Here is a 13,683-nt window from a genome sequence, read left to right on the forward strand (position 1 = left end):
ACATTATGCAGCCAGTAAGTGCCATGGTTGAAGTCTGGCGTCGGTTTTCAAGAAGTTTGTTCATTTTCTTGCATTGTAATCAATATATACTAAATGCACTGATATTTTCTATTATGTATTTTTTAAGTCAATTCAACTCAACGTGTTCAGCACTTTAGTCCCCTGAGTAAGCTTATATAAAAATGAAACAGAGAGCCCCGTTGGGTACAAGTATTAAGAGTTAAGTGCTTTGAGGGGCCCTTTTACTAAGCTGTGGCAAAAAGTGGCTTGTGGCAGTGTGAGCGTATCTTTTGGGTGTGCGCTGGGCCAGTTTTTGCTGCATCCTGGAAAAAGGGCCTTTTTTTTAAGGGGACAGAAAATAGACATGTGGCAAAATAAAAAACCAGTGTGCATCCACTTTCGGCCTGAGACCTTACTGCCACCCATTGACTTAGCAGTAAGGTCTCACGTGCTACCCGGGCAGTAGGTGTGCAGTGCACATACACTGCCATTTACCACCGGGTAAGCACCACGCAGTACCGTGTCTTTCCAACGCTCACCAAATTCAGAATTACCGCTTGGGGCATGTGGTAGCCAGGTGGTAACACTGATTTGGCGCATGCTGGACACATGTAGGGCCTTATGCGCCTTTGTAAAAGGGCCCCTAAATGTATTATTTAATGTTTGAGTAAATCACAGTACGGACCTGCAACATTAGAAGAAGTTTGAGTGCACAATATATAAAGCAAATTATAATAAAACATTTTGAAAGGAGGTTTTTTTTTTACACTGATGAGAAAACTGGAGTCCGATGAACGCTGGCATTAAGATTTCATTGCTTGCTGCCACACCGGGACATTTGAGGTCTTTTTCCTCCTTTTTAAGATTTTTGAGTAGGATATTGAATTAGATATCCAATACAAGATTTACAAGCACTGAGTCTTCATCTTTAAAGATTGTTTACACATAATGTAAAACCGCCAGGCCTCATCCTGTTATGTATCAGGAAAAAGCAGCCAAACTTTTCTGTTAGAAATTAATAAACCAGTAAATTATAATTGTCAAATTGAACTGCACATGACTGGATCCAAAAGTAAATAAATGTGGTTCTATTATTTTATACAATGATTGCTTGATATCTAATGGCACCCAGAGAACAGATGCTGGCTGAAACATTTTCTGACTGTTACCATAGATTGCTATCACCTTTCCACTGTAAGTCTTATTTACTGTGAAAAGACAAAAATGATGCCGCTTTCCTGAAGCCTTTTTTCAATGCACAAACATTTGATTTTATCCAAATAAAATTAAAGGGCTGCTCAGTGGCATTCTATACAACTACTGGCAGAAATTATGTTAGTTTAATAATACTCTAGCTCTCGTGGACTGCAGTTTACAAGAGAAAGAAATACCATACAGGAGACTAGGGTTTGGGATTCAAATCAATTTGACAGGGTAACTTCTGAAGTGATCCAGAAAAATTACTGTTGTTGAAATCATGGCTACAGTGACCAATTACTTTTTAATAGGTTAAATTTAGAAGGAGATAGAGGCTTTCTAGGGATGGGGTTTAGAGTTAACCAGATAGAGATATTCAACTTTATTTCACTCCCTTGGCTTCAGATACAGCATGCTGCAGTTATTCGGATAAAGACGCCCCAACCACTTTAACTGATGTCGTCAGCAGAGCCAGGATAGCCCAATATTTTTACCAAGATATGCTCTTGGATTTCTTTTACAGGTTAGGTCATATTTTCCTGGAACAAACTAATAGTTATCCCTTGCAGCTGATATGCATCTGAAAAAAATACATGTCACCTCTAAAGCGTGCCTACGAGAAGGGAATTTTTTATACTGCTTTCCTGTAGTTATAATCAAATGGTTTATATATTATATACATGTACTTGTTGTTGTTGTTTGTTTTTTTTTGTATCTGGAGCTTTGTACGGATGCGTGACTTGCCCAAAGTTACAAGGAGATGTAGTGGGATTTAAACCCGGTTTACCTGGCTCTTCTTTCACTTGCCTAGAGCATATTTTGAAAATTCTAATAAGAGCACAAAAACCTGCAAGAGAATCCATGGAAATGACCTACAAGGTAGAGGACTGGAAACAGGGTTTTCACTTTTTGGAGAAGTTCCATATAATGCATTGAACTGCAGCTGGGAGAGATACATAACTGCCCAATTAAGAAGCAAGAGCAGGGCTTTTTTTGAGGGGGTAATTGGGGGTACTGAGTACCGGCACCTTTTCCATTGTCTGCTAAAATTGACCCATGGACCCCAAGTTTTAATGAAAGAGCTCAGGCTCTACACACCAATTCTGCCTTGTCATAGATTCTGTGACTGGTTGCATGGGGCCTGGCTATTGTGGGGAGGGTCCCTCAGTGATTACCCCCATCCCTGAAGGGTGGCCTAGCATTTGAGTACCGACACCTTTTTCACTAGAAAAAGTGCACTGAGCAAGAGTAAGGCTGAAATCTATCTACATGGAGAACACCATTGTTAAGATATAATGGTAAATATCTGAGAAATTAAAGGCTATTATAATGCAATAAGTATTCCACTGTAAGTGCATGTTGGGCACTCAGATTATGGGGGTCATTTTATGCTGCTTTTCATGCACATAAAGTATTTCTTACATGTTGAAAAGGGCTCTTATACACATGTGCAGAAAAAGCAGGTACCTAGAAAGAATGATGCCTTCTGCTACAAAGGCCATGCATAGGTGTTTGAGGGCCTATTTTGGGTGGAAATGCAATGTGCACATACATTTCATTAAACCCACACATACCTGCAGGAGACAAAGGTCATACCCACCGAGAAAGTGCAACTTTGTGCTACAGATCTGTGTGCTGCTGGGTCATCTCCTGACATCTATTTCATACAGGTACATAGACACTGATGTTGCTTTATAAAATAGGTATAAATTAGTTCTTTTTGACATTCCACATACAGTGGTGGAAATAAGTATTTGATCCCTTGCTGATTTTGTAAGTTTGCCCACTGACAAAGACATGAGCAGCCCATAATTGAAGGGTAGGTTATTGGTAACAGTGAGAGATAGCACATCACAAATTAAATCCGGAAAATCACATTGTGGAAAGTATATGAATTTATTTGCATTCTGCAGAGGGAAATAAGTATTTGATCCCCCACCAACCAGTAAGAGATCTGGCCCCTACAGACCAGGTAGATGCTCCAAATCAACTCGTTACCTGCATGACAGACAGCTGTCGGCAATGGTCACCTGTATGAAAGACACCTGTCCACAGACTCAGTGAATCAGTCAGACTCTAACCTCTACAAAATGGCCAAGAGCAAGGAGCTGTCTAAGGATGTCAGGGACAAGATCATACACCTGCACAAGGCTGGAATGGGCTACAAAACCATCAGTAAGACGCTGGGCGAGAAGGAGACAACTGTTGGTGCCATAGTAAGAAAATGGAAGAAGTACAAAATGACTGTCAATCGACAAAGATCTGGGGCTCCACGCAAAATCTCACCTCGTGGGGTATCCTTGATCATGAGGAAGGTTAGAAATCAGCCTACAACTACAAGGGGGGAACTTGTCAATGATCTCAAGGCAGCTGGGACCACTGTCACCACGAAAACCATTGGTAACACATTACGACATAACGGATTGCAATCCTGCAGTGCCCGCAAGGTCCCCCTGCTCCGGAAGGCACATGTGACGGCCCGTCTGAAGTTTGCCAGTGAACACCTGGATGATGCCGAGAGTGATTGGGAGAAGGTGCTGTGGTCAGATGAGACAAAAATTGAGCTCTTTGGCATGAACTCAACTCGCCGTGTTTGGAGGAAGAGAAATGCTGCCTATGACCCAAAGAACACCGTCCCCACTGTCAAGCATGGAGGTGGAAATGTTATGTTTTGGGGGTGTTTCTCTGCTAAGGGCACAGGACTACTTCACCGCATCAATGGGAGAATGGATGGGGCCATGTACCGTACAATTCTGAGTGACAACCTCCTTCCCTCCGCCAGGGCCTTAAAAATGGGTCGTGGCTGGGTCTTCCAGCACGACAATGACCCAAAACATACAGCCAAGGCAACAAAGGAGTGGCTCAGGAAGAAGCACATTAGGGTCATGGAGTGGCCTAGCCAGTCACCAGACCTTAATCCCATTGAAAACTTATGGAGGGAGCTGAAGCTGCGAGTTGCCAAGCGACAGCCCAGAACTCTTAATGATTTAGAGATGATCTGCAAAGAGAAGTGGACCAAAATTCCTCCTGACATGTGTGCAAACCTCATCATCAACTACAGAAGACGTCTGACCGCTGTGCTTGCCAACAAGGGTTTTGCCACCAAGTATTAGGTCTTGTTTGCCAGAGGGATTAAATACTTATTTCCCTCTGCAGAATGCAAATAAATTCATATACTTTCCACAATGTGATTTTCCGGATTTAATTTGTGATGTGCTATCTCTCACTGTTACCAATAACCTACCCTTCAATTATGGGCTGCTCATGTCTTTGTCAGTGGGCAAACTTACAAAATCAGCAAGGGATCAAATACTTATTTCCACCACTGTAGACGTCATGTTACAAAAAATCAAACTCTATGCACTTATAAAACGCCAGCTTTAAAAAAAAAAAACAAGCATAAGAGCACAGATGGATAGTCATATTATCCAGACAGAAGACCTGTGCTCAGTTCCCAGCTCCCATTCATTGTGGAAGTACGGGAGTGTTTGTGAGTGCACGTGAATTAGAATAGAAGTCTCCAAGAAGAATGAGAAGTATTAATCTAATATTAACATCTATTAGCCAACCAAGAATATATCCTCTAATTCTGCAGGGAACCAAAGTAAAAACAGGAAACACTGCAGGTTGGCATATGATGCCTCACTAATAGGCAAAGGGAGGGAAACAGTGCCTTGAATCTAACTCTGAATAATCGTTGACAGACCTGTCATCCAGGTGTCTCAGAACTGCCAGCAACTTGGGTAAGGAAGGTCTGTGAAAACCCACATTGCATACCTGAAGTTTTCTAAACCTTGTAAACAGGTCAGAGAGCTACCAGACTGGAACAGAAGTACTACAGAACTGGGGAGGGAGTGAGGGAGAGAGAGGAGATGCTCTTGTTAACATGCTATAGTCAATAATTCTGAAAGTTGAAAAAAAAAGTCATTACTGCCTGATAATGAGATCGTTGGATAGGCTACATTTGCTTGGAAAGTGACGTCTAGTCCATGCTTGTCAAACTCACTGCTGTTGTGCTCTCATTATATACTAAGGCAGTCCAGATCATTAGAAAGCTGAAGATTTCCAGGGCAATCTGCAGGTATTGTTTCTACCCAGAGGCGTGCCATTTCTTCACTCTCACACTGCTGCAGGTGCTCACCATTGCTACTGTGTGCATATAGTATTGCACTTGGCAGAAGCAGTGGCGTAGCCAGACCTGACATTTTGGGTGGGCCCAGAGCTAATATGGGTGGGCACTAGGTGTGAGTAGTGTTTCTTGGGATACTCCTTAATAATGCCTTAGAGTGCACTGGATGATGGATTTCTAAGTAAACAGTCTGTGCAACAGCTCTCCTGCATTAACACAAACCACATACCTGGTTCATGGAACACCGACATTTTTAAATACAGTGATTTTATCCCGTATCTTAAACTTGACCAAATATGACTGCTATAAGACAAACATGTCAATGGCACATATCCTTCAAACTTTGCTTTGTAACAAATGCATATGCCTGATTAAGCTGTATTCATAAAACAGGTAAGTTCTGAAACTGACATTCCCATTTAAAAAGCCAGAGAAGTCAGACTCATATAGATCCCCACACAAACTACATGAACACAGAATCGTTTACATCGGTCACATGCAGAACACAGACCACCCCTTACCAACTGCAGAATAAAACACAAAAAATTAGAAATCACAGAGATGGCAAATTATCCAGTTCCAGGCTTGAGATTTTGTGCAGTCCTGATTTAAACTTTATAACCCAAATCAGTGTGGAATTTGCAGTGCCTGATTATGCCCATGAAAATCAGTGCTGCAAGTCCCATAACAATGGGGTGGTCAGAAATGTAGGACTGTCCCAAAATCTCTAGCCTGGAACTGTAGCCTGGCATCAACCCTGCCCTTCCCCCTCCCCCATAGTTTGGCATCAGCCGAGGGAGGAAAGGCAGCGACAGCGATCAAAGCAGTGGCGTACCTAGGGTAGTTGACACCTGGGGCTGGTCATTTTTTAACACCCCCCTCCAAAATCCAGTACTAGGCATACCGAGAATACAAAACACTCAGGACCTATAGAGCAATTCTAGCATACCATAAGTAGTCATTTTTACAAGTCACAAAAGGAAAAGGAAAGCATCTTAAACACTACAGTGAGCAGTAGAACATCAATTCACCTACTGTAAAATGAAACCAGACAGAATAGTACAGATCATCGATCCTGCACAGTCAATGCCAGCTGAAAGCCATGTCTTTTTCACAAACACAGATACACTCTAATCCACTATAGAATAAGTAATCATAAACTTTCTATTTAGACAAATATTAAACTGAACCCCCAAGATGCCAGACTCTGCATACAATGCAACACCACAGAAACAGAACATGTCCTCTAGTACTGTGCAAAATATAAAGGCAGCAGATGTACATTTGAAAAAAAAAACTAACAAATACCAATCACCACTTTACAAATTAACAAATAGAAATAAAACAAATATAGAAAATAAAATACCATTTTATTGGACTAATACATTTAGCTTTGAGGCCAAAACCTCCATCCTCAGGTCAATACAGTATAGTGCTGTTACAGTATCCTATCCTGACCTGAGGAAGGAGGTTTTGTTCTCCGAAAGTTAGTCAAAATGTATTAAAATTAGTCCAATAAAAAGATTACCTTATTAGTCCAATAAAAAGATTACCTTATTTACATGTTCTATTTATAAACATTTATTAACACAGCTACAATACTACTTTATCCTAAAGCAAAAAAAATAAAATATATATTTTATTTACAGTTTGTTGTCTCTGGTTTCTGCTTTCCTCATCTTCTTTTCACCGTCTTCCTTCCATCCAGCATCTGTCTTCGCTCTCTCTGTGCTATCCAGTGTCTGCCCTCTCTGCCGTCCCTTCCATCCACTGTCTGCCCTATCTCTCTGCCCCTTCAATCCACCATTTACCCTCCCTCTCCCATCCATCCAGGGTCTGCCCTCCCTTGCTGCCCCTTCTTTTCGGCCCCCAGTTCCAGCCCCAGCCCACATCTCCCACCTGCCCCTCCTTTTCAGCCTCCCGTTTCAGCCACACTACCCCACCAGTCCCCAGTTTCAGCACCAGCCCTTTTCTCCCACCAGTCCCGAGCTTCAGCCCCAGCCACTTCTCCCTGTCCCCTTTTCAGCCCCCAGTCCACACAGTTTCAGCCCCTGCCCCTTTTCAGCCCCCAGTTCCAGTACTAGCCCCCTTATCCCACCTACCCTTTTCAGCCCCAGACCCATTCTCCCACCTGCCCCAGGCATGACCCCATTCTCCCTCCTACCCCCTTCTCAGACCCCAGTTCCAGCTCCAGGCCCCTTCTCCCATCTGAGCCCCCCTCCCCGACCCAGTCCCCACCTGCCTACCAGCTCCATCGACGGATAGACGACCCTCTTCTCCTGCCACCCGGCACCCAGCCTTAAAAAAAAATCGGTGAAGTGTCTGCTCTGCTCTGCACTGCTGCTGTAAAGCAAGCAAATCGCCTCGTCGTGTCGGCCCTTCCTTCACTGTGTCCCACCCTCACGGAAATAGGAAGTTACATCAGAGGGCGGGACACAGTCCGTCGACAGGTGGGGACTGCGGCGCCAGCGGAGCACCCCCCCCCCCACCTGCTGACACCCGGGGCGGACCGCCCCGCCCTTGGTACGAAGATGTTGGCTGGGTGGGCCTGGAGGGAAAGTGGCTGGGCCTGGGCCCGTTCAGGCCCACCCGTGGCTACACCCCTGGGCAAAAGAATAATTTGCAAGGAAGACAATCTTCCTTGCTACCCTTTTAAAATGAAGCACTTCAGACACTATTGTAATACTTTAAGCCTAGCATGTGGATGCTGGCTTAATCTAGTAGTACTTGCCTTGAGTTTAGCCACCCATCTGTTTATCTAAATTAACGCTGTATTTCCTATGAGCCAAATTCAATCATCGTGAATTTTTACTTTGTCCGAAGAACAGTAATGAAAAACCCAGTGATGAAAAAGAACTCATTACCTGTGTTCTACGTTTCAATAACGATGTACACAGGGTCATGAAGATTTTTAAGGACCATTGGGGCATACTACAAACTTTACCTGTATTTACTGATACAAGGATTCGTTTTGCCTATAGCAGATCTAGGAATTTGAAAGAACTTTTATGTCCCTCTTTGCTGCCTCCGCTTGTACAAAAATCCCCCATTTTCGAAGGACATAAAAGATGTGGGAGTTGCTGTATGTGTGAGGCAATGTTAGAAATAAAGGAATTCATTCATCCAGAGTCCGCACAAAAGCTCACTTTAAGAGTGAATACTAATTGTAAATCCGATTATGTGGTATACTGTTTGATTTGCCCATGTAAGAAGCTGTATGTAGGACAAACTTCGCGCAGGCTACAAGTCCGGTTGATTGAACACCGTAGTGTATTGCACACAAGGAAAACAGCTACACCTCTTGCTCTCCATTGTGATAGAGCACAACACTCTTTCATGGATTTAAGGTGTTTTGTGTTACAACAAATTCAAGTTTCTTCTGTGAGGATTGGAGGCAACATGAAGAAATCGTTGTTTCAGTGTGAACAGAAATGGATACACCGTCTTAACTCACTGGTTCCAGCGGGTTTAAACGGAAAGATTGAATGGAGTCATTTTTTCTAAAATGAGAGACATTTTCTAAAATGAGGGACATTTTCCAAAAATTAAGGACATTTTCCTCTTGAATTAAGCACATTTTTCTGATGTTTCTTTCGAGATACACTGTTTAAGGTGCTGATGCATAGATATACTAAAAAAAAGACTGTAGAGCTCTATTTTTTGATAAGATTGAATGAGCAGAGGCTGATTGGCTACGCCAACTTTCGGCGTCTGACGTCAGAAGGTATTTAAATCTGAGAGGCCATTTTTCTCTTTAAGCTGGTCCGTTGGAGCTGTTTGATTTTCGAGCTGAGGTGATTTAATAGAAAGTATTGTACACTTTTTTATAGAGTTGAGGGCAAAGCTTTCATTAACATACCTTTTTGTTGTAGATTGACGCAGACCATATGACCCTGAGGCAGGTAACGAAACGCTGGCCATCGTTGGTCGTGGTCGTGCTCAGCGTCAAATAAAAAAGAAAAAAGACACTACCGGACTTCTACAAAGCTAAGTAGCTCAGTAGCTTCAAAGTCTAGTTTTTTTGCATGATATAGATATTCTCATATCGTAGGAAAAGTAAGAAGAGCATGCAAAAGATTAGATATATGTAAAAAATATCTTTAAAAATATTTAAAAAAAATTTTATATGAGGTGTTTGCCAGTGATGAGACAGCCCAGCCCCCGTGAGCTTTCTCTGATAAGGAGCCGGGGGTTTTTGAGGCAATACCTCTGTGACTAAACGAGTAAAAGATTTCTTTGGTCAGAAATAGTGCCAGTTGTGCTTAGATATCTCCTTCACTATTGCATTTTCCTATGTTATCCCCATTTATATATCTGCATTGGCCCTTCAGCTATATGGTAAGCTATATTGTATGAACAGCATTAGTAGCATATTTATGCTATTTGAATGTTCTTCCAAGCTGTCTATTATGGTATTGTTTGTATTGTACTGATATTTATCACATTTCTGTTATATGTTTTAGAGGGTTGTTAAATATGTATATTCCTGATACTGAATCATGCTAGTCCTATTATTAGGTTTCAATATGACATTTCCAAGTTTACCTCATTGAGGGGTCCTTTTACTAAGGTGCGCTGAAAAATGGCCTGCGCTGGTGTAGATGCAGGTCCATTTTTCAGTGCACCAGCAAAAAAAGCCCTTTTTTGGGGGCTGAAAATAGATGTGTGGCAAAATGAAAACTGGCGCATGTCCATTTTGGGCCTGAGACCTCACTGCCATCCATTGACTTAGCAGTAAGGTCTCACGTGTTAACTGGGCAGTAACTGTCAGCACACGTACAATGCTGATTACCGCCCAGTTATCACCGCGCTTAGAGGATGCACATAAAAAATGAAATTACTGCCCGGGCCACGCGGTAGCTGAGTGGTAGTTCAAAATTGACGCTCGTACACGCCTACATGGCTTAGTAAAAGGGCCCCTGATTGTATCTATGTTTATATTTGGTCATTTTACTATTGTTATGCTGTTAACAAAATTGTAAGTTTTGTATTAAACTGTATTTGCTGTACAATGCCTTGAGCAAATCTCTTCATGAAGGCAGTTAATACATCCCAATAAATAAAATAAATAAGCAAACAAGCAGCAAGGGGGTGTTTTGTGCCTGAGCAGGCAAATAAAAAGAAGGGACACTGGGATGGGGTTTGATATACTGGCCTTTCTGTGGTTACAATCAAAGCAGTTCACATACCAGCTTATAATCGAAAGACAAAAACGCCTATATTGCGACCTAAATCGGGAGATAGGCGTTTATCTCCCAAAAACGAATAACGCGGTATAATCGAAAGCCGAACTTGGACGTTTTCAACTGCACTCCATCGCAGAAGCGTACAAAGTTGACGGGGGCGTGTCGGAGGCGTGGTGAAGGCGGGACTGGGGCGTGGTTATCACCCGAACAGAGATGGGCGCCTTTCGCCGATAATGGAAAAAAAGTATGCGTTTGTAGCTAGAATTTAGGGCACTTTTCCTGGACCCTGTTTTTTCACAAATAAGGCCCCAAAAAGTGCCCTAAATGACCAGATAACCCCCAGAGGGAATCGGGGATGACCTCCCCTGACTCCCCCAGTGGTCAGTAACCCCCTACAACAAAAAATAAAGCTCTAGTATCAAAATACGTGCTTACGAAAAATGAAGGAAAAGCCCTCAGAAACCGTGGGTAAAATACCCAGGGTTTAGTGCGCGGTTATGTTATTCTTATAACACACGCCACGATTCTATCATAGGGCAAAAAACTTCATTTTGGATGAATTTACAATTCAATAGCCTGTGGTATGGCTTATAGAATGTGTCTTTTTGTAGATATATTTTTTCTTTTTTTCAACAATTGTTTAACAATCCAGCATTATCTGTTGTACTTAGCTTATGAAGCTGGGCACTCTTCAATTTCAATATCTGTTCAACGGGAACCCGTTTCGCCCAAAACCTGGCTTCATCGGGAACGGAGTGCTTTAAATGTGTTTAATGAAAGCGTACAGCATTTTAAAAAATGGCGCTTTCATTAAACACATTTAAAGCACTCCGTTCCCGATGAAGCCAGGTTTGATACTAGAGCTTTATTTTTTGTATTAGGTTACTTTTTTGCTCTAATAGTAACTGCTTTTGTTCTATGGTTGTGTTCTGTCAGTAACCCCCTCCCACCACAAAAAATGATGTCGGCCATCTCAAAACCCCGGCCAAATTCAAGGCATTTCGCCGTGGGAGGAGCCAGCATTTTAGTGCACTGGCCCCCCTGACATGCCAGGACACCAACCAGCCACGTGCATAGCTCCCTTACTTTGGGAGCTGAGCCCCCCCAAACCCACTACCCACAAATGTACTGCACCCACTAAAATTGCTCCAGGGACCTGCATACTGCCTCTAGGACTTATTGCTGCTGTATAACTTTGGCACACCAGTTCACACCTGAAGACTAATCTCTCTGAAAAAGTCCTTTCTTGAAATAAGCACGTTTACTCACAGTTAACTGCAGATCAGAGGTTGTGCTCCACTGGCAAAGAGTCCCCTGGTACTAAGATTAGCAGTAGGTCAGAGCTGGCACAATGGTGTACAATGCCCTCTTTCAGCACCATTGAAGGTAAGAACTACCTTCTCTAACGTGGGTAACACAGGAAAGGGAACTAAAACTGGCTTACAAAAATGGCCACTACCGCATGGACTAAAACAGGAAACAAAACAGGGCACACTCTGACCCAGTTAGCAGGGGGGGAAAGCACCATGGGAGTAGAGCCCAGTACCCTACACCCACCACAATGCATTGCTAATGTGACTCTCTGCAGGGCACCTAACAGAAAAGGTGTCACACTCACCCCAGAGCCACATTGCAACCAGGGAAAGGCTGTCGGAGGATACAACACATTCTGCTGTCATGGAGGTGGGTACGGCATTTGAGGCTGGCATACAGGCTGGAAAAAAGGTTTTTAGTTTTATTTTTTTTAGTTTGGAAGGGGATTGGTGACCACTGGGGGAGTATGGGGAGGTCATTCCCCATTCCCTCCAGTGGTCATCTGATCAGTTGGGGCACCTTTTTGAGGCTTGGTCGTGAAAATAAAAGGACCAAGTAAAGCAGGCGAAATACTGCTTAACGCCGCTTTTTTTTTCCATTATCGGCGAAAGCTGGCCATCTGGTAGCCACGCCCATGTCCCGCCTTCGCTAATCTACCGACACGCCCCCTTGAACTTTCGCCGGCGAAGCGACGGGAAAGCGGCGATGCTGTTAAAAATGCCGCTTTCGATTATACCGATTTCGCCGCTTTTAAGAAATTGCCGGCCATCTCCCGATTTATGTCGGAAGATGGCCAGCAATCACTTTCGATTATAAGCTGGATAGGCACCTATGTATGTCCTACATGCGTCAATTTTGAACTACCGTCCGGCTACCACGTGGCCCATGTGGTAATTTAATTTTTTATGCGCATCCACTAAGCATGCTGGAAAAAAAACATTTTATTTTCCTGCGAACGGCACTAACCGGGCGGTAATCGGCATGTGAGAGCTTACTAGGTCAATGGGTGGCAGTAAGGTCTCAGGCCCAAAATGCACGTGCACCAATTTTTATTTTACTCCCCAAAAAAGGCCTTTTTTGCAGGTGCGCTGAAAATGGACCTGCATGCACCCAATATACGCATCTACACCAGCGCAAGCCACTTTTTGGTGCACCTTAGTAAAAGGAGTCATAAGTGACTTGCCCAGAGTCACAAGGAGCTGCAGTGGGAATCGAACCTGGTTTCCAGGCCACTACACTAACCTTTATGCTACTCCTCCTCCACACTGTATACATTTCTAGTTGTGTGGTGTAAACACTTCCCACGCCGCTTGGCTGTGCTTCAACTTTCCCAGACCTGGGCCCAACTCCACACCAGGTTTACCAGGTAACTCTGGATACTTGGCAGTACAAACAACATCAAACCAGTCAGAAATTTCCTGTATTTAATTAGGAACAGTCTCTTCCCTGGGGCTATATGCCTCCCTGGGCTTAGTACACAGCTCCAGCTTCAACTCAGCAACAAAAAGGAAAACAAAAAAAAACAAGCTCTTTTCCAACAGGACCCAGCCCTGACTCCCACAGTCCAAATCTTTCCCTCCCCGAGTTCATCAAGTCCACTAATCCTTGGGCAAAAGTTCCAGCACTTTCCCCAGCAAAAAGCCCCAAAGTTCTTTCACCCAAAAGTTCCCCAAATTTCATTCAGCCAAAAAGGTTCTGCTGTGCGCTTCACACTCACCCTAGCAAATCTTCATCTCAGAGCAACCTGAGGAAAGGGGACTCCCTCCCATTCATACCAGCTACTAACTCCTGGTATCCTCCCCAATTGTCATGCTTGAGCCCAGGGCCAGGTGGAAGCTACTTCCCCAGGGAATCCGC

This window comes from Microcaecilia unicolor, chromosome 8 (assembly GCF_901765095.1).
Source record: "Microcaecilia unicolor chromosome 8, aMicUni1.1, whole genome shotgun sequence".
NCBI lineage: Eukaryota > Metazoa > Chordata > Amphibia > Gymnophiona > Siphonopidae > Microcaecilia > Microcaecilia unicolor.